General features: G+C 37.2%; 2 long non-coding RNA genes across 3 annotated transcripts in view; one reads left to right on the top strand and one right to left on the bottom strand.

Moving 5' to 3' along the window:
* LOC139473568 (uncharacterized) overlaps positions 1–21,354 on the top strand; it is a 481,685-nt gene that overhangs the window by 409,304 nt on the left and 51,027 nt on the right. The gene's annotated exons all lie outside the window — the stretch shown is intronic.
* On the bottom strand, positions 4,900–6,644 carry LOC139460720 (uncharacterized). The gene is made up of 3 exons (XR_011652827.1): positions 6,555–6,644; positions 5,779–5,826; positions 4,900–4,964 (listed from the first exon to the last, which is right to left on the bottom strand). It is a non-coding gene; the product is annotated as an uncharacterized lncRNA (long non-coding RNA).

Raw genomic sequence — 21,354 nt, 5'->3', positions numbered from 1 at the left:
CAACACACACACACGCACACACACACACGCATACACACACACTCACACTAATAAGTAAAAAAAAGATTGTTCTATCTTACTATGTTACTATCATTCCATGTTTCCCGAGTCCACATATCACAGTCAGTCAAGTTAAACGAGTGCCCTGATACGCACTCGTTTTACTTAAATTACTTTCAAAGATCAAAAGTGCGTTGCTTTGTTCTAGAAATTTAAAGACTTTCTTCTCCAATAACTTTGGTTGATTTTTCCCATTCTCATGTATAAAATGCGCGATCCTGTCTGCTGTCATATGGCCTAATCTCGTAAGCATTTTGTAAACTTCTGTTCGTTGAGTATCTCCTCGTGTAGCTATATTTGATGCATATCGTCCGCCTCCAAGAGACACGTTTTATTCGACTGGACTTCTCTGTACATGTTAACACCCCAAAAAGCTCATCCATAAAATAGCACTGGTTCCACAAGAGATGTATACACCATGTGTCATGCCTTCAGTGCGAAAGTACTTGGTGTATAACGCTGATAGGGCTCTCCATAACTCTCTATATAACTGAAAAGGGTCTTTAAGACGAACGCATTCACTCACTAATATGTGTAATTCATAATTATTCTACAACCAACCACATAACCAAATCTTTTCCTTGAGGAATACAAATCCTCTACAAAGTGTTTAATTTCTACTTTCGTCACTTTAAACAAGTTGTGTTATAAAAAGAACGCTAAAAATCTGACAACATCTCCTCAGAACTTCAAGGTGCTTCTGTGAAAAACGATAGGGCTACATAGCTGTTATCAAAATGCCTTAACGGTACGTGATTAACATCTGCTTTTTGCACAACTGCAAGGTTGATCTACGTTATAACAATTAAAGTTAACGTCCACTCACTCATTCAATGATCATATAAATGTATATACAAGACACTGTAGGCGGGGACAATATTTTATGAGAACATTCAAACACAACCATAGAAAGTAATGTGCATGCCTTTTTATTCAGGTTTCAAGAACACGAATTCAACAGCTTGGCTTGGTATCCTGTGAAAAAAAGAAAACATGCATGAGGTAATAAGTCCTACTCTTCACACAAGATAGCGGATAGTGCATAATCCAATCAGTCACATCCCTAGTACCCCCTTGTCCCATGTCACAACCAAGCACTTATTCAGAGAGCAGTCATATGGCTGTCTAGAACTTTAGATGTTTTCAATCACTTGCAAAAACAGAAACAGACGCTTCTTAACTACCATTCCCTAAATGCTCCCAAACTCTTAACATGCAACGTACTTCCAATCCGAACACATAATTTCTAAATAGTGATCTTATTTAAGACAACTTCGTGAGCTGAATTGTTTGATGGGCATTACTTGGAAGTTGCCGGATGACAAAGTAGACACAATTTATGGATTACAACTTCTTTAAAACTGTAAAGGCGACGTTTCGATATAAATCCTTATACCGTTGTGAAGCAAGACTGAATGAGGAACATTGTACAGAATATATAAAGTGGGTGGAGGATTAACAGAAGACAACCTCCATGATGTCAAGAAAAGAAAACTATCAGAAGCTGTCCACATTCGCCACCTCAAGCCATCAATCAACAGAGATCAAGGCTGTTTCATCACATGAACTCATTAAGCAATAATCACCACACCTATGCAACTTATCCTGTTTAGTTGGCTTCATTTCCCATTGGCTTCCACCTATGTGTTCTCTGTCCATCATGTTGAGAGAGTGTTATCCTCCAGTTGTCATTACTTACTCATGTTATCCCGCCCATGTATGCAATTGTTGTTACCGTTATCCTCTTCTGTTAATCCCTCACCTACTATATATATTCTGTACAATGTTCATCCTCAGTTCCGATCTCAAAACACACAGGTTTCGGAGTCCACCTCGCACAACCAACCAAAGACACACAATCTTACCGACTCCCAAACAACCAATCCATATTCACGGCCGAACTAATGGGCATGGCCTCAGCACTACACAATCAGCAATCTAAAAAACACCAAAAAATCCTCATCCTAACCGACTCTCTCAGTGGACTACAAGCCCTCAAAAATAAAAACACTAAAAACCGCCCCAAACTAATAAATCAAATACTCAATAGCTCAAACAACTTAACTAAGGTAGGTAAACAAATAGAGTTCATTTGGATCCCCGCCCACGTAGGAATCTTTGGAAATGAAAAGGCAGATAAAGCAGCAAAATTATCCCTTAAACTCCCAGAAATAAGCTTAAACTTACCCAGCTCAAAATCAGAAATCAAAAGTGTCACTAAACAAAAAATTAACAAAAAATGGCAAAATATATACCAAAACTCAAATAGCCAAATCAGGAAAGTACTCAAAAAACCCTTAAATAAACCCAAAATACTACACCCATCCAAAAAAATCGACAGAATAATTACCAAACTACAAACAGGCCACACCAAACTAAATAATCACCGTAAAATAGCTAATCTACACACAACAGGAAACTGCCCACATTGCAAACAACAAGAAACACCAGAACACGTACTCATTCACTGCACACACTACCAAACACACCGAACAACACTACAGACCACCCTAAATCTTAAAACCGGACTTACACTAGAATCAATCCTAAACCCACAAAATAAATTAGAAAAATTCAAAGCCTTAGGCATATACCTAATAAAAACAGGACTAAATAGTCGCATTTAAACCCCAAATAAAATATTAAAACCAAAACTACCTTATTTGATAACCACCCAACACACACAGCTCCCTTAGTTCGTCCCCCACCCACTCTTGGCATTCTTTCCAAATCTCAAAATTTCAAAATTACTATATAAGTAACCCCTAAAGCCCCCTCCTGGGTTGCACAAACTCACTTTTCCCCTTTTTGGAAACACATTAAATGGCCTGGCCGGGCCCGTGTGCGACATACGCTTGCAGTCGGAAAGCGCACGTTAAATCTCCAATATAAGTAAGTAAGTAATCCTCATTCAGTCCCAATATAACTGACACAGTATTCGAAACAGCGGTAAAAGGAAACTTACTTACTCGTGTTTCCATTGAAGAACATGCCTTTCCTAGTTCCCCTTCTTTGCGACTTCCACTTCGTTGCAGTATTTTACGTGACTAACTGCCAACTGTGAAAGGGTAAAAAGAAACTCTAAAAAATATACCCAAGTTCGGATGATATAAAAAACAATCAATTTGTTTCTTTTGATTGTTGTTTAACGTCACCATCAGCAATATCGTAGCTGTAATTCTTGCCTGATTGTTTAGGGTGCGGTTAGCACACTGGTTATTTTTAGATTAATTAACTAGTGAAATATAAATAACAATTAGATCTGCATTACCAAATAGTATGGACCATCGGTTCAGCTAAACTGCCAAACAAGGCATTTTACTCGGAAAAGACGCTAACAGACATGAGACCAGTACACAACTTTGACGTGAACCTACCATTTGCAGAACAGTTTCCATTGCTGTCTCGGTGTTTGTCTTGTCCTGAAAAGGACAAGAACGGGCCTGTAATGAAAATCTAATTTCTATCTATTATAACCTACGACCATATGATAGGCCTAAAATTAAAATGTCTGTCCTATTTGAATAAGTTTCTTTGTTGCCTACTTGAACGTCGCACTCAGTAAGATATAACGATCACTTAAAGAAAGCAGGTCTGATGAGTTCTACATCCTATTGCTAGAATCCCATCTGATAGGTACCTGTGGAAGGAGTTTTGGAAATTATTTACGTATTTATTGTTGAGCGACACACTCATCGATGTTCCAGGTACAGGGGCCAAAGTACTATATTGATAAATGATGTACTGAGGTAAGCATACCAAATTCACACTAGAACGAATTCTTCAATGTTCACTATAGACCTGTGTAAGACTATCTCAAGTCAATCTTAAAGCAAATGTGATGCAGGTGATTACCATTATGTTCTGGAACCCATCATAATTGTTTACTGCTCCAAGACCAAGGATTATAATCGGGTCACATTAACTCACAAATACAATTTTCAAAGCACGTTGTGTAGACCAAACCGTCCAGTTCAATGAGGTCTTACTGCAACGCAGTCCAGAAAGTATCAACGTGTTGACAGACATGCTAAAGGCTTGGGCTGTGTACTCACGTATTCTACAAAAAAAGATACAACAATAACATGTATATGTATATTAGACATCTTCTACATACAAACACTACGATCGTTGCTGAGTCTTTATTGCTTGTCACAAGAGAGTTCATTCACTATTTATGAAAGTCTAAACTATATGTTTGACTTTGATATCAATGTTCTAGTAATTCTTTTCGTCAGTTTAAGATAGTATTCAGATATAAAAATGTAAATAATCGAATCTGGACCAAACAATTCAGTGTATGATTTTGTAAGCAACGGTCCGATTGTTTTACGATAACGATCAACCAAGTTTACGAGTCTGACCAACCGATCCATTTAGCCGGTTCGTGCGACCAGCATATGTTGCTGTGACTATTCTAACCTCGAATTGGTGGCTATATCACTTAATACAGTATACACAGTGCATTTATATACACCAGGGAAAAGGGTAGGCACAGCTTTGTTCATATTTCCAAATAAAATAGTATTTTTTTAAATTGTATCCTTTATACATTTTAGAACAAAACACATTTACTTTTGTTTACAAGGTTACAAGCTCATACTGAAATACAGAAACCAAAATCGATTCTCTGATGATATGTCATTTAATGACCCTTTCCTTACTGTGTGTCTTTGTATCCTATGATATGATCCCAATATTAACATTTGCACCCATCCGGAGTGACATACTTTCTCCTACCAACTGCACATGTAGATACATCCAAAAAATATATGTTCAGGATATATGAAAAGGAGGAATGGTACTTAATTTAATTTGTTTCCAGGTGTAAAATATATTATTGTATAATCCTTACTTCCGAGTGCGTTCACTGCATCCGTCAGTGTCTTTTCTGCATTGGAATACTGCAATAGAGTAGGGAGATCTTCGTTGTTAAAATCATTTGTCTTTTGTGACTACTCTACAATGCTGATTGTACATAGACTGCTTTTTTTCATCGAAAATATCAAACGCCAATAGGCTGGGAACTTTCAAAAACCCTTCGATATATTACTTAGAAAATAATGCAAACGCCTTTACGTTATCTCCAAGTGATGGTATTTAGGCGTACTGCAATAGGGATACTGCAAAAGAGAGGGGTCGTTGGAATCATTGGTGTATCGACGCTAAAAACCCAAAACTGCTTTTGACACTCAAATGTAGCCTATGGCGGCTGCCTGTGAATGGACAAGACAAACTTGTAGTTGCTGTCATGAACAAGGTCCCACGCCGTTGGGTATGTTGTTGACTCACAATCAACTAAGTCGCCAAACCTAGTCAATTGAGTCGTCTCGTACCGACATGTATATGAAGCTAGGGACTTATTCTAACACGGAATCCCCTCAGGGGTTCAAATGTAAACACAGTCTGTTTTAAGTTAAGAGTCGAATACGGTTGCACCATTTTGGTTACTTTACATACTGGTATATGGGCTTCATACATTGTAACACCTGTCGGGAATCGAACCCGGGTCTTCGGCGTGTCGAAAGAACGCTTTAACCACTAAGCTACCCGACCGCCCCAATCGAGCAATGAGTGTACATAACGTATACACACAATGTGCATGTGTAAAGACGAAAGAGTCATTCAGATATTTTCTGATAGATAAACATAAAATATACAGCCTTAAAACTAATCAGAACTAAAAGATACTTGCAAAATAATGTTTCATGTACTTACGCCCATGTCATTAACCGATTTGCAAAAGTTGTCCAAAGGCAACGCAAACTGAAAAATATTGCATGAATCTTATCAACGTGAAACTACTACAATGCTCACACATATACATTTTAATCGGAAACACACATATCAGGTTTCATCAAACTCGGTCCGTGAGTGACTGATATCAGGTGTGTTTTTTAATACGATAATGAACGACGAGTCGTCTATTTCTCATATGAGATATCAACATTATGTACAGCCTCTTTGAAGATGTTGATAAATTTGAACAGCGTTAAAAATATTTTCACGCATTAAATGATGTAACACCCTCAATACAATCCGATCCCGGCAATGTCGGACAAGCCAATTTTATTAACAGGCTGGTTATGTTTAGTATTGTCTTAATATTCTCACGAACACATAACCAGTTGACGGCCACTATGTGTACATATTCTCCCATTACACATTGCCATATCTCGCGCTCTATTTGATTTGATCGTTCGCTCATTGCGTTTATCTGCCTTGTCCAGCTACCTCTAAGGGGAACAATTCACTACCCTCTAAAAAATAGCGTCGTCCAATTAACGACGTCATCGAGTTGCGAACGTATGAGCGAAGCTCTAGAAATGACGTCATGTCAGGACAAAGGTTGATCGTGAAAGAAACCACGTCTCCTCCTTTATTGTTCTTTACGATTTATGGCGTTGCTATCTTTTATTAAGAACATAAAACATTAAAGTATATACTAATATAAATAGATATGCGATGACAGTCAGTTGCATTTTGCTACAAACCATTGTTGTTTTTCCAGTGAGAAAGGCGAACGCCACAGCCATATATAAAGCACTGAAATTCATTGTTTGCGGTCTTGATTTTGGTGACTGAAAATAAACATTCACGTTATATGTCCAGTTTTACGCAATATGATAAGTGCAGTTCATTATTACATAAGTTTAAAAACATAACATGTTATTCACTACATTCTAATGACACGAATTTAATATTATGCAAGCAGCAGTGTTTCAGCTGGACTGTTAAACTCTTTCAATTACTTCAGGCGATGCAATACTATACGAATAGTAAAAATGCACAATATTGTATATGTGCCAATGAAGTGTTTTATTTACCTGAATTTCACCGAGTATTAGATGAATGAGAATTACAGCTACGCACTTTCTCTAGTACATTCATTGATTACATCTATTACCTACAAACCTGCTCATGCAACCATCCCTTGTACTAAACAGTGCTGTATAAGTATGAACATATTTTCAAAGAGCATTCGAACACAGTCTTACAACAATTTCGTACTCGCGCTATAGACATGTTCCGACGGTATTGACATTCTACACTTTCAGGAAGTTCGAGGTACGACAGATATCGTAATATTAAGTCTCTCCTTGAACCAGAGTAGTATCTTTCAAACACCCTCCGCAATACATTTATACGCTTTAGGCTTGGTCTGAATGACTTAAAAGTGAATAGAGGAAGATATCTAAACATTGAAAAGTCACTCAGAATATGCCCCGTCAGTAACCTTGGTGCTGAAGACGAATTTCATTTTATGTTTATTTGTCCTGTATATAACAAAATAAGAATGGAATATCTACCCGTCTGGTCCTTTTCGTGTATATCTGCTAATAACTTTGAATGTCTGCTGTCAAGCAAAAGGTATCACGTTCAATTGCAAGTATCTTTATACATTCATCATGCCTTAGTGTTACGTCAGTTGTGGTTGTCTTGATACCCCGTACACTACACTATTTGTCAATATAACTGTATGTCTATGTGACTCACTTGTATATGGGCCAATGGCTTTTCATACAATAAAAAACAAATTGATTGAGTAAACATGGACAATCAAATTATACTTACCTCGTTCTCCTCGTCTGTCGTGATTGTGGCATGTGCAATTTGTTTTCTTTATATACTAGTTTACTGCAAATGCAGATGCCCACGCAATTTCAAAAGTATAGAAATTCTATATATTTTAATAAAATGCAATGCTACTGTTGTAGCATATGTGTTATATTAGCATCCATCTGTCACAACAACGCCATGTGTTTACCTGTTCTGCCTGACTTTAGTGGTATGGTACACAAAGAACCTTGAAACTGTCATATCTTCAATGTTTATGATCATTTTAATTAAATGATGCTGTCGTTAATATAATATATGTATACTAGTATATAGATTCAGCTATGTTTGGACAACAAGTGTACAATATGATGGTTAGCAGAAATAGTTACATCAGTCGACTCCTCCTCATCTCTTCTATCTTACTGTGAAGCGTTTGACAAATACGTGAAACGTTTGATCCACAAGAACTTTAAACACCATTTCACACAGTCGAATAGAAATAATGTCTCAAGAAGGAAGACACTGCATTGGTACAAGTTATTCCCGACATGGGAGCTTTCAGTTGAGATTTATTTCATATACCCAACAGATGCATTACCCATTGGGTAGAGGAGGAAATATTAGTTACCGCGGTTATGCGCCTGTCAAATCACCTGTTTCAATCAGAGGGGGTTTAATGTGATTTAATAACCTCTGATTGACCAATCAGAATCGAGTACTTTCCAAATACATGGTAGACTTTATTATTATATTGTGGTAAAAGCAACAGTTTTTTTTATTGAAGGTTTGATAGATTGCTGTTTTTGGGTTGCATAGTACACTGTATTATCGGGGTAGTTACTTAATATAGATCTAATGGGCTAATGGCCAGAGACCGTCAACCGAATAGGCGTACGCTTTCGGTTCTATAGTCATACGAAAAATGTATTTTGTTATTTATTGACAGTTTAATGCACGTCATTACATTCGGAGAGATCGATGCTGACTTAGGATCATTGAACACATGCTATTATCGACTCTTCAATCAACTCTTTTTCCCATTGAGAATCTTACATCAATCTTACATATCGACTCTGGGTGAGCAACTCTGTATTAAGATAGATTACATCTATCCCGAGCCTTTTTCCAATATTAATATTCAGCCCTGATAAGGAATTAAATTTATGGGACTAGGGGAGATGACACAAACTACAGTCATAAGAAGACCTATTATTTGCATGTTGGCAATGAAAATTGTTGTGATTTTGTGTCAATACTTGCAATACATCTGAGTAATAATGCTGTGCAAAGAGACTTATACAAAAACATGTGCCAATATCATCATGATAATGTTATGTGCACTGAAAAATCAGTTTTTATTCACAAACTATTAATGTAATTGATTAAATCCTTGCAATGTTTTTTTTCTTCTGAAAAGTGACCTCACTTAAATGCATTCTGTATGATGTGAATAGACTTGATCATTACAACCCAATTTAGCATTTATTTAGCATATTCAGTTGAAGTGAGTGAGTGAGTGAGTGAGTGAATATTTATAGTCACATCGGCATTATTTCAGCCATATCGTGACTAAATCAAGTAATACATAATACATACGGTTTCATTATAAAACCTGTCTTCAAAGGACAGTAAAATAACTAGATTATCACAGATGTTTATTTCAAACCTAGTACTGAACCATAAAAAAACATATGACGATAAATAACAATACATTACAAAAACGGGCTGGGGGTCGCCAGCAACTAAAGGTAGGCCACCATACTAGGGACCGTGGAGACTTTCAATTCTTCTGCTACCTGCACGGTTCCCCAGCAGGATTTACGCCATCCCTTAGCCGCTGGCGAATATCATCAGGTTTAGCCAAAATTAAAACAAACAAGCATACTACGACTACGTCTTACATGCCCTCTCAGGGGGGACAATAATTTTACAGTACTTAAAACCCCTTTGAGGATACAGCCACTAACAATCTCCGTTACAAGTTAAACACTACTGATACAATAAAATGGTAACTATTTACACAGATTCAAAATTTATCTAACAGTTCAATTTCTTTTAAAAAGTTAATTATTAAATGAGATGGAACATTGTTAAAAAGATCCATTATTGATGTTGCTCTGAAAAATTTATCCCTTGCGATGGAAAAATCAATACAGTCAAGCAGGACATTCTCTCATCACAAGGGATAAAAAATGGAGGATCCTCACCTTTCAATATATATATTCATTAGTATATCTTGAATGGCCAATACGACATCGTCGCATAATGACCTCATCAAATCTGGACTGACAACCCAAGTAGGTATAACCGATATTTGGTTTAATTTCATGTAATTTATTGATACCTACTTCTACTTCTACATTAGATCACGGATGTAAAATCTAATCAAGGGTTTACAATCGGTGTATGGGATGAGAAGTGGTGTCACAGATTTGCTGAGTGCTGATTTTGCAGCAGCATCGGCCATTGTGTTACCTATGATTCCAACATGGCTGGGTAACCAACAAAAAACGATGTCGTATTGACCAGTAGCAAGAGCATTATACAATTCAATAATTTCGATTAAAAGTGGATGTTGATATGACATGTTATGAATAGCCTGCAGGCATCATCAGAATCAGAAAATATTATAAACTGATGATGTTTTGGCTGTTTACTGATATATTTTAGATTGGCATTGGCTTCTGTTGTGAAAATAGAATAGTTATCAGGTAATCAGGATGAGATAGTCCTTGATCCAATGACGGAGGCGCTGGCAACAGCGTCACCATCCTTGGATCCATCTGTAAAGATTGATTTGTAAGTAGCATATGAGTTTCTTAATTCATTTTATTGTTGTTGATAAATCAGTTGGTTTGTTTCGGATTTCTTTAGTTTAGTTGGTGATGGGTCCACCTCTGGCTTTACTAACTGCCATGGTAGAGAAGACAAAAGCTGAGTGGGGGCTATACTTTTAAGATTTATTTTAGCAGCAGAAATATCAGATTGTATTCTTATTCCAAGTGATGGGAAGAGTACGAACATATTTTCAACGAGAATTCGAACATATCACAGTCTGAGTAAACATGGACAAGCAAATTATACTTACCTTGTTCCCCTCGTCTGTCGGTTGTGGCATGGGTAAATTAGTTTCTTTACTTAAACCAGAATGCAGATGTCAACGCAATTTGTAAAGTACAGAAATTCTAATAATTGTGATAATATACAAAACTGCTGGAATATATATGCATTGTATGTCTGTTTCGGCGGATTATCTAGTGCGATTATTCTCATGCACTTACATTTTCTATCAAATAATCATGCATATGTCACAACAGCACTTTTGTTCTGCTTGTCGTTTGTAGCAGGTTGTACATTAAACCTCGAAATCGTCATATCTTCAAATTTTAGGATCACTTTAATTAAAAGATGCTGTCATTGAACGGGAATAAGATATCATTACTGATATAATACACGTATATATATGGTATTTCCAGTTGTTTGGAAAACACAGTCATATATATGTACTATATATTCAATCAAGGTAATTGGATCTCTTAAACCCCTGCATACAATTAAATCCTGATCTGATCATGAACATGAGCGGTTAGTGCCTCGGTATTGAAGTGGTGCATTCCTCAATTCCCAGCCATTTTGCATGTACCATTATTCTCATCTGAGGCGGCAAGAGTCTTTGGTGATGATAATTGTATGACTATGTGTTATAATTGAATGGTAAATACATGCATTGTCAGCGTATCTGCCATATCCAAGTTCGGGGTGGTGAGGCATTTATTTTGATTTTTTAAAATTATTTACGAGGGGTAATTACTAACAAATAAGACTTACACATGTCAAATAAATAGCAGTTTGTTTGTTGGAGAATGTATTCGTTTAGCATTTTTATAACTATTCCTACAACCTGTCACCCCTACAATGGAATTGGCATATTCCATTTCCAAGAAATAACTCTCGCTGATTTCCAAACAGTGCACAACAGGTTGGGATAACATTAAAACATATATCCTTGGACTAAGTTGGGAGGGTTATTTGTCAACTAGTTTTTGAACGCTTATTTTGAATTATTCAAGGCTATGGGTATTTTATGTTGAACTTTAGTAATATTTATTACATATGTAACTACCTTTGAACAATTTTCGGAATGTTCAAACATAGCGGACCTTTGTGCCCTGTGTAGTTACCCGTTGCAAGAGAGCACCGTTTTTAAAGCGTTGTTGTCGTCATGGTAGAATGGAGTTACCTCTAAAGCGCTCGGTTCCAAATTAAAATAAGAGGTATCTACTCTACAGTGGGACTACATCAAATTTCAAAACACAGTAAGTTATCTCCAAATTAAAAATTGAACTGTTGTTAAATTTCATTATGTGTATTTAACCGTCACTCAATCCTGCAACATTTTGTGAAATAATGTGTGTACTTTTTTGTTAAAAATAAATTGGTTCAACGAAGAAATCGATCAATCGGAAGGGGTGCTAATTGAGATTGTTCTTTAGCCAATAAATTAGCATATATCGCCGTGGGCGCTTATTAGAGCGGGGCGCTTATTTCGACGAATACGGTATTTGAAACTTCTAGTTCTGGAGATGTACGCTTTGTGAAATATCAAAGTGCATTCCTCCTGTTCACCATAATGCTGAAACAATAGATGCAGATTCTACCTCGATAGCTCATTGCGACTGATGCACACTGGTGTCGTGTGGACGTACGAGGGGCGTTCAAAACGTTTTGCAACTTAGGCATTTGTGTTTACACAAACAATGTCGACTTGTGGCAGGTGTGACACTAGTCATAACATCAGGTTGACACGTGTCATAACAAGTTACAGACACAACAATAAGTTAAATGTGATGCTTCATTCACATAAGGGTGGTCACATTCATGGATTCTCTCAAACATGAACAGCACGCTGTAATGAAGTTCCTTCCCAAGGACGGGATGCAAAGCAAAAGAAATCCTTGATCGTATGTGTAAAGTGATGGGTAAGGATGCTCCTGACTATTCCGAAGTTTGCCGTTGGTCTCTACAGTTTAAAAGGGGTAGGGAGTCCATAGACGATGACCCAAGGTCAGGCAGGCCTTCAGATGACACCCAACCGTAAACCATTGCTGCTATAGAAAGAATTTGTTTTGTCTGACCGACGAGTGAAAGTATCTGAACTTCCTAGGGAATTCCAAATATCAGCTGGAACTGTTGGAACCATTATTCGTGAGCATCTTGGTATGTCCAAGGTATCTGCAAGATGAGTACCTAGAAACCTCAGAGCTCAAGATCACTATCAGAGAACTGAAAAATGTCGAGGCTTCCTGGATCTCGATACTGCTGATGAAGCCGGATTTCTTTCTCGTCTAGTGACAGGTGATGAAACATGGATCCACCACTTGGACCCAGAAACTAAATTGGAATCCATGCAATGGAGGCACCCCATCGGTTAGCAAGGTAATGGCCACCATATTTTGGGATGCAAGAGGCATATTACGGATTGATTACATGCCACCCAAAACTTCAACCAATGGACGGTATTATGCTAATGTAATGACAGAATTACGAAAATCTATTCGCCAGAAACGCCATGGGATGTTAATACGTGATATTCTACTTTTACATGACAACGCTCCGGTTCACAAGTTGAGAATTGCACAGGCCGCCAAATGTGAATGTGGATTCGAACAGTTAAATCACCCACCCTACAGCCCAGACTCAGCCCCCAGTGACAATTTCCTGTTCCGGCAAATGAAATCTGCCCTACGTGGAAGACGTTTCCAGGATGACGAGGACATAAAGGCTGCCACAGAGGCGTGGTTAGAGGGACAATCTGCGGATTTCTATAAAAGTGGTATTAAAAGCTTGAAGGACAAATGGAATAAGTGTATTAAAGTGAATAGAGATTATATTGAAAAATAACAGATATTATATATATGCAAAAGATATTCTGCGACTTGGTCTTATATTCAAGTTGCAAAACCTCGTATATGTAGTGTATCGCAATGTATAACAAACTCTCTTCCGCTTTTCTATTTTATTGTTGTATATGCACAGTGAGTGATTTTGTTGCGATGTGTTGTAATGTGTTCGCTTAACAAAGTTATTGCCTCAATTATGCATGCAAAGGTTATCATTTTAACAAAGAAATGTCTCCAGGTGTGTCAACACCATCTCCGCGCTCGTTGCTTTCACCCAAGCGAAAATATCAAACGTCTAAGACCTGCATCACTTCGCACTTCTTTTCATATCAAGTTCACACGCCGTTATATAGAGAGATTCAAAGAATTAAATTCTTTACTTCTGTGTCTCGCATTAAATGCACACACACACACACACACAAACACTCACACACACACACAACACACACACACACGCACACACACACGCACACACACACGCACGCACACACACACACACACACACACACACACACACACACACACACACACACACACACACACACACACACACACACTCACACTAATAAGTAGAAACAAGATTGTTCTATCTTACTATGTTACTATCATTCCATGTTTCCCGAGTCCACATATCACAGTCAGTCAAGTTAAAAAAGTCCTGATACGCACTCGTTTTACTTAAATTACTTTCAAAGATCAAAAGTGCGTTGCATTGTTCTAAAAGTTTAAAGACTTTCTTCTCCAATAACTTTGGTTGATTTTTCCCATTCTCATGTATAAAATGGGCGATCCTGTCTGTTGTCATATGGCCAAATCTCGTAAGCACTTCTGTTCGTTGAGTATCTCCTCGTGTAGCTATATTTGATGCATTTCGTCCGCCTCTAAGAGGCACGTTTTATTCGACTGGACTTCTCTGTACATGTTAACACCCCAAACACCTCATCCATAAAATAGCAATGGTTCTACAAGAGATGTATACTCCATGTGACATGCCTTCAGTGCGACAGTACTTGGTGTATAACGCTGATAGGGCTCTCCATAACTCTCTATATAACTGAAAAGGGTCTTTAAGACAAACGCATTCACTCACTAATATGTGTAATTCATAATTATTCTACAACCAACCACATAGCCAAATCTTTTCCTTGAGGAATAAAAAATCCTCTACAAAGTGTTTAATTTCTACTTTCGTCACTTTAAACAAGTTGTGTTATAAAAAGAACGCTAAAAATCTGACAACGTCTCTCAGAACTTCAAGGTGCTTCAGTGAAAAGCGATAGGGCTATATAGCTGTTATCAAAATGCCTTAACGGTACGTGATTAACATCTGCTTTTGCACAACTGCAAGGTTGATCTACGTTATAACAATTAAAGTTAACGTCCACTCACTCATTCAATGATCATATAAATGTATATACAAGACACTGTAGGCGGGGGACAATATTTAATGAGAACATTCAAACACAACCATAGAAAGTAATGTGCATGCCTTTTTATTCAGGTTTCAAGAAAACGAATTCAACAGCTTGGCTTGGTATCCTGTGAAAAAAAGAAAACATGCATGAGGTGATAAGTCCTACTCTTCACACAAGATAGCGGATAGTGCATAATCCAATCAGTCACATCCCTAGTACCCCCTTGTCCCATGTCATAACCATGCACTTATTCAGAGAGCAGTCATATGACTTTCTAAAACTTTAGATGTTTTCAATCACTTGAAACAGAAACAGACACTTCTTAACTACCATTCCCTAAATGCTCCCAAACTCTTAACATGCAACGTACTTCCAATCCGAACACATAATTTCTAAATAGTGATCTTATTTAAGACAACTTCGTGAGCTGAATTGTTTGATGGGCATTAACGCCGTGATATAACTGGAATACTGTTAAAAGCGGCGTTAAACACAACTCACTCACTCACTCATTGATGGGCATTACTTGGAAGTTGCCGGATGACAAAGTAGACACAATTTATGGATTACAACTTCTTTAAAACTGTAAAGGCGACGTTTCGGTACAAATCCTTATACCGTTGTCAAGCAAGATTGAATGAAGAACATTGTACAGAATATATAAAGTGGTGGAAGATTAACAGAAGACAACCTCCATGATGTCAAGAAAAGAAAACTATCAGAAGCTGTCCACATTCGCCACCTCAAGCCATCAATCAACAGAGATCAAGGCTGTTTCATCACATGAACTCATTAAGCAATAATCACCACACCTATGCAACTTATCCTGTTCATTTGGCTTCATTTCCCATTGGCTTCCACCTATGTGTTCTCTGTCCATCATGTTGAGAGAGTGTTATCCTCCAGTTGCCATTGCTTACTCATGTTATCCCGCCCATGTATGCAATTGTTGTTACCGTTATCCTCTTCTGTTAATCCTCCACCTACTATATACATGTATATTCTGTACAATGTTCCTCATTCAGTCGCAATATAACTGACACAGTATTCGAAACAGAGGTGAAAGAAAACTTACTTACTCGGGTTTCCATTGAAGAACATGCCTTTCCTAGCTCCCCTTCTTTGCGACTTCCACTTCGTTGCAGTATTTTATGTGACTAACTGCCAACTGTGAAAGGGTCAAAGAAAAATATTAATCTAAAATATACCCAAGTTCGGATGTTATAAAAACGATAAACTTGTTTCTTTTGATTGTTGTTTAACGTCACCATCCGCAATATGGCAGCTGTAATTCTTGTCTGATTGTTTAGGGTGCGGTTAGCACACTGGTTATTTTTAGATTAATTAACTAGTGAAATATAAATAACAATTAGATCTGCATTACCAAATAGTATGGACCATCGGTTCAGCTAAACTGCCAAACAAGGCATTTTACTCGGAAAAGACGCTAACAGACATGAGACCAGTACACAACTTTGACGTGAACCTACCATTTGCAGAACAGTTTCCATTGCTGTCTCGGTGTTTGTCTTGTCCTGAAAAGGACAAGAACGGGCCTGTAATGAAAATCTAATTTCTATCTATTATAACCTACGACCATATTATAGGCCTAAAATTAAAATGTCTGTCCTGTTTGAATAACTTTCTTTGTTGCCTATTTGAACGTCACACTCAGTAAGATATACCGATCACTTAAAGAAAGCAGGTCTGATGAGTTCTACATCCTATTGCTAGAATCCCATCTGATAGGTACCTGTGGAAGGAGTTTTGGAAATTATTTGCGTATTTATTGTTGAGCGACACACCCATCGATGTTCCAGGTACAGGGGCCACAGTACTATATTGATAAATGATTACTGAAGTAAGCATACCAAATTCATGCGAGAACGAATTCTTCAATGTTCACTATAGACCTGTGTAAGACTATCTCAAGTCAATCTTCAAGCAAATGTGATGCAGGTGATTACCATTGTGTTCTGGAACCCATCATCATTGTTTACTGCTCCAAGACCAAGGATTATAATCGGGTCACATTAACTCACAAATACAATTTTCAAAGCACGTTGTGTAGACCAAACCGTCCAGTTCAATGAGGTCTTACTGCAACGCAGTCCAGAAAGTATCAACGTGTTGACAGACATGCTAAAGGCTTGGGCTGTCTACTCACGTATTCTACAAAAAAAAGATACAACAATAACATGTATATGTATATTAGACATCTTCTACATACAAACACTACGATCATTGCTGAGTCTTTATTGCTTGTCACAAGAGAGTTCATTCACTATTTATGAAAGTCTAAACTATATGTTTGACTTTGATATCAATGTTCTAGTAATTCTTTTCATCAGTTTAAGATAGTATTCAGATATAAAAATGTAAATAATCGAACCTGGACATAACAATTCAGTGAATGATTTTGTAAGCAACGATCCGATGGTTTTACGATAACGATCAACCAAGTTTACGAGTCTGACCAACCGATCCATTTAGCCGGTTCGTGCGACCAGCATATGTTGCTGTGACTATTCTAACCTCGAATTGGTGCCTGTATCACTTATACAGTATACACAGTGCATTTATATATATCTGGGAAAAGGGTAGGCACAGCTTTGTTCATATTTCCAAATAAAATAGTATTTTTTTAAATTGTATCCTTTATACATTTTAGAACAAAACACATTTTCTTTTGTTTACAAGGTTACAAGCTCATACTGAAATACAGAAACCAAAATCGATTCTCTGATGACATGTCATTTAACGACCCTTTGCTTTCTTTGTGTCTTTGTATCCTATGATATGATCCCAATATTAACATTTGCACCCATCCGGAGTGACATACTTTCTCCTACCAACTGCACATGTAGATACATCCAAAAAATATATGTTCAGGATATATGAAAAGGAGGGATGGTACTTAATTCAATTTGTTTCCAGGTGTAAAATATATTATTGTATAATCCTTACTTCCGAGTGCGTTCACTGCATCCGTCAGTGTCTTTTCTGCATTGGAATACTGCAATAGAGTAGGGAGATCTTCGTTGTTAAAATCATTTGTCTATTGTGACTACTGTACAATGCTGATTGTACATAGACTGCTTTTTTCATCGAAAATATCAAACGCCAATAGGCTGGGAACTTTCAAAAACCCTTCGATATATTACTTAGAAAATAATGCAAACGCCTTTACGTTATCTCCAAGTGATGGTGTTTAGGCGTACTGCAATAGGGATACTGCAAAAGAGAGGGGTCGTTGGAATCATTGGTGTATCAACGCTAAAAACCCAAAACTGCTTTTGACATCGACAATTTCAAAAGCCATAGGATGGGAAGTTTAATAATCATGCGATGTAATTCTGAATCAAAACTTATTTTGCGTCTGATATAACAATTAAAACATTGTAAAACTTGTTCAAATTGTTTTTAACGCCACACTCAAATATAGCCATATTCTAGCTATATGACTCACAATCAACTAAGTCGCCAAACCTAGTCAATTGAGTCGTCTCGTACCGACGTGTATATGAAGCTAGGGACTTATTCTAACCCGGAATCCCCTCAGGGGTTCAAATGTAAACACAGTCTGTTTTAAGTTAAGAGTCGAATACGGTTGCACCATTTTGGTTACTTTACATACTGGTATATGGGCTTCATACATTGTAACACATGTAGGGAATCGAACCCGGGTCTTCGGCTTGACGAACGAACGCTTTAACCACTAGGCTACCCGACCGCCCCAATCGAGCAATGAGTGTACATAACGTATACACACAATGTGCATGTGTAAAGACGAAAGAGTCATACGGCTATTTTCTGATAGATAAACATAAAATATACAGCCTTAAAACTAATCAGAACTAAAAGATACTTGCAAAATAATGTTTCATGTACTTACGCCCATGTCATTAACCGATTTGCAAAAGTTGTCCAAAGGCAACGCAAACTGAAAAATATTGCATGAATCTTATCAACGTGAAACTACTACAATGCTCACACATATACATTTTAATCGGAAACACACATACCAGGTTTCATCAAACTCGGTCCGTGAGTGACTGATATCAGGTGTGTTTTTTAATACGATAATGAACGACGGGTCGTCTATTTCTCATATGAGATATCAACATTATGTACAGCCTCTTTGAAGATGTTGATAAATTTGAGCAGCGTTAAAAATATTTTCACGCATTAAATGATGTAACTCCCTTAATACAACCCGATCCCGGCAATGTCGGACAAGCCCATTTTATTAACAGGCTGGTTATGTTTAGTATTGTCTTAATATTCTCACGAACACATAACCAGTTGACGGCCACTATGTGTACATATTCTCCCATTACACATTGCCATATCTCGCGCTCTATTTGATTTGATCTTTCGCTCATTGCGTTTATCTGCCTTGTCCAGCTACCTCTAAGGGGAACAATTCACTACCCTCTAAAAAATAGCGTCGTCCAATTAACGACGTCATCGAGTTGCGAACATATGAGCGAAGCTCTAGAAATGACGTCATGTCAGAACAAAGGTTGATCGTGAAAGAAACCACGTCTCCTCCTTTATTGTTCTTTACGATTTATGGCGTTGCTATCTTTTATTAAGAACATAAAACATTAAAATATATACTAATATAAATAGAATATGCGATGACAGTCAGTTGCATTTTGCTACAAACCATTGTTGATTTTCCAGTGAGAAAGGCGAACGCCACAGCCATATATAAAGCACTGAAATTCATTGTTTACGGTCTTGATTTTGGTGACTGAAAATAAACATTCACATTATATATCCAGTTTTACGCAATATGATAAGTGCAGTTCATTATTACATAAGTTTAAAAACATAACATGAGTATCAGATGAATGAGAATTACAGATACGCACTTTCTCTAGTACATTCATGGATTACATCTTTTACCTACAAACCTGCTCGTGCAACCATCCCTTGTACTAAACAGTGCTGTATAAGTATGAACATATTTTCAAAGAGCATTCGAACATTCACAGTCTTACAACAATTTCGTACTCGCGCTATAGACATGTTCCGACGGGATTGACATTCTACACTTTCAGGAAGTTCGAGGTACGACATATATCGTAATATTAAGTCTCTCCTTGAACCAGAGTAGTATCTTTCAAATTTAAGATTCAAACACCTCCGCAATACATTTATACGCTTTAGGCTTGGTCTGAATGACTTAAAAGACGAATAGAAGAAGATATCTAAATATTGAAAAGTCAATCAGAATTTGCCCCGTCAGTAACCTTGGTGCTGAAGACGAATTTCATTTTATGTTTTTTTGTACTGTATATAACAAAATAAGAATGGAATATCTACCCGTCTGGTCCTTTTCGTGTATATCTGCTAATAACTTTGAATGTCTGCTGTCAAGCAAAAGGTATCACGTTCAATTGCAAGTATCTTTATACATTCATCATGCCTTTGTGTTATGTTTGTTGATGTTGTCTTGATACCCCATAAACTACAATATTTGTTAATATAACCTTATGTCTATGTAACTCACTTGTATATGGGCCAATGGCCTTTCATACAATAAACCATTGATTGATTGAGTAAACATGGACAATCAAATTATACTTACCTCGTTCTCCTCGACTGTCGTGATTGTGGCATGTGCAATTTGTTTTCTTTATATACTAGTATACTGCAAATGCAGATGCCCACGCAATTTCAAAAGTATAGAAATTCTATAAATTTTAATAAAATGCAATACTACTGTTGCAGCATATGTGGTATATTAGCATCCATATGTCACAACAACGCCATGTGTTTACCTGTTCTGTCTGATTTTAGTGGTATGGTACACAAAGAACCTTGAAACTGTCATATCTTCAATGTTTATGATCATTTTAATTAAATGATGCTGTCGTTAATATAAAATATGTATACTAGTATATAGATTCAGCTATGTTTGGACAACACGTGTACATTATGATGGTTAGTTGAAATAATTACATCAGTCGACTCCTCCTCGTCTCTTCTATCTTACTGTGAAGCGTTTGACAAATACGTGAAACGTTTGATCCACAAGAACTTTAAACACCATTTCACACAGTCGAATTGAAATAATGTCTCAAGAAGGAAGCCACTGCATTGGTACAAGTTATTCCCGACATGGGAGCTTTCAGTTGAGATTTATTTCATTTACCCAACAGATGCATTACCTATTGGGTAGAGGAGGAAATATTAGTTACCGCGGTAATGCGCCTGTCAAATCACCTGTTTCAATCAGAGGGGGTTTAATGTGATTTAATAACCTCTGATTGACCAATCAGAATCGAGTACTTTCCAAATACATGGTAGACTTTATTATTATATTGTGGTAAATGCAACAGTTTTTTTATTGAAGGTTTGATAGATTGCTGTTTTAGTTTGCATAGTACACTGTATTATCGGGGTAG

The sequence above is a fragment of the Haliotis cracherodii genome, unplaced genomic scaffold (genome assembly GCF_022045235.1).
Source record: "Haliotis cracherodii isolate W230 unplaced genomic scaffold, xgHalCrac1.p SCAF_1, whole genome shotgun sequence".
NCBI classification, from domain to species: domain Eukaryota; kingdom Metazoa; phylum Mollusca; class Gastropoda; order Lepetellida; family Haliotidae; genus Haliotis; species Haliotis cracherodii.
Note: the sequence above shows the minus strand (reverse complement) of the source record. Positions and strands in the feature narration are given on the sequence as shown.